Here is a 2,249-nt window from a genome sequence, read left to right as displayed (position 1 = left end):
TTATTATTATTATTATTATTATTATTATTATTATTATTATTATTTAAGGGAGCGAGTTCACATTCTGAGTTCCAATTCTTATTTCTTTATTGTCCACAAGGGGCTAAACATAGAGGAGACAAACAAGGACAGACAAAGGGATTAAGTCGATAACATCGACCCCAGTGAATAACTGGTACTTAATCTATCGACCCCGAAAGGATGAAAGACAAAGTCAACCTCGGCGGAATTTGAACTCAGAACGAAATACCACTAAGCATTTCATCAGACGTGCTAACGTTTCTGCCAGCTCGCTACCTTTTTCAGGTTCTGAGTTCAAATTCTGCCAAGGTCAACTTTGCCTGTCATCCTTTCTGGGTCGATAAAACAAGTACCAGTTGAATGCTGGGGATGATATAATCGACTGACCACCCCCAAAATTTCAGGCCTTGTACCTTTACTACTACTACTACTGTTATTGCTACTACTACTACTACTACTACTACTACTGTTATTGCTACTACTACTAGTACTACTACTACTACTACTACTGTTATTGCTACTACTACTACTACTACTACTACTACTACTACTACTACTGCTGCAGCTGCTGCTGCTGCTGCTGCTACTACTACTACTACTACTACTACTACTACTACTACTACTACTACTACTACTACTACTACTACTACTACTGCTGCTGCTGCTGCTGCTATTATTATTACAAAGTTGACAAGCTGGTGGAATCGTGAGCACACTGGCAAAGTGTTTAACAGCATTTTGCCCATCTTTACATTCTGGATTCAAACCCTGCCGAAGTCAGCTTTGCCTTTTCTCCTTTCTGGGCCAATATTATTGTTACTGTTGCTACTGTTGTTGTTTTTAAGACAACAAGCTGGCAGAATCATTAGCATACCAGACAAAATGTCCAGTGGCATTTCACCTTTTTTTTTATGTTCTGAGTTCAAATTCCTCCAGGGTTTACTTTATCTTTTATGCAACTATGTGGTAAAATTTTGAATTTAATATGTTTATTCATTTAAAATGCTACCTTTGAGATAAAATATATTCAGTTTAAATGTAAAGAATCATTGAAAGAACTCAGAAAGTTATTAATTTTACTTCTATCCTCGTTTTTAGGAAAATGAATGTTATATTAGCTACTTTTAAATTGGGTAGATTATTTTAATTTAGGATGGCTTTCTCAGTGAAGGCTATATAAATAATCTTTTGGTATTGTTTAACTAAAAGCCTTTAAAAATTTATTTCATTTTGTATTGTGCCATGTAAAAAAAAACAAAAAAATAACACCCAGTACACTCTGTAGAGCGGCTGACTGTAGGGAAGACATCCGGCCATAGAAACCATGCCAAAACAGGCAATTGGAGAATGATGTAATTGACCAGCTCCTATCAAACCATTCAAATCCATGTTAGCATGGAAAACAAACATTAAACAATGATGATGACGATGATGATGGTGATGATGATGATGATGATGATGATGATGACGATGATAATAATGATGACGATGACGATGATGATGATGATGGTGATTGTGATGGTGGTGGTGGTGGTGGTGAAATCAATGTTGCTAGACGTGTGTGTCATCATCATCATCATTTCATAATCATCAGTTAATGTCTGCGTTTCATATTTCACATATTTCAGATTACTGTATATTAATTGTTGATAGTAACTATCCAAGCCACAAACACTAAAAGCAAATTGTTGTCTGATTTTCAAAGCAGGTATATTGTGGGTAAATCTGAGGGTACACTTATTTAGCATAAGGTTGCACAAAAACCTTCAGATTCCTCTTACCCCAGTCATCAGAGCGATTGTTCAATTCACAAGCAAAGGAAAGGAATCAGCAGTAGCCCCTTCAAGGTCAACCTGCACCCTCTGACAGGTGTCTTCAGGTTGTTAAGCAGACTGTTGAAAATAATCTCTGCTGTGAGGCAGCTAATGTTGCAGAGCAGTCTCAATGAATTAGAGTACTTCTATGAGATATCTCTTACAACTTTTGATCATGAAATCCAACAACAAACAAGTTTGTAAAAAAAAAAAAAAATGAAGACACAAACTGAATCACAAATTACATAAAGATAAGAAAATAGTTAATACTGAGATTTTTAAAAAGTGGTTAATAAAATAAAATTATTTTGAACTCTCTCTACTCTTTACTCTTTTACTCTTTTACTTGTTTCAGTTATTTGACTGCAGCCATGCTGGAGCACCGCCTTTAGTCGAGCAAATCGACCCCAGGAC

The sequence above is a fragment of the Octopus bimaculoides genome, chromosome 16 (genome assembly GCF_001194135.2).
Source record: "Octopus bimaculoides isolate UCB-OBI-ISO-001 chromosome 16, ASM119413v2, whole genome shotgun sequence".
NCBI lineage: Eukaryota > Metazoa > Mollusca > Cephalopoda > Octopoda > Octopodidae > Octopus > Octopus bimaculoides.
Note: the sequence above shows the minus strand (reverse complement) of the source record.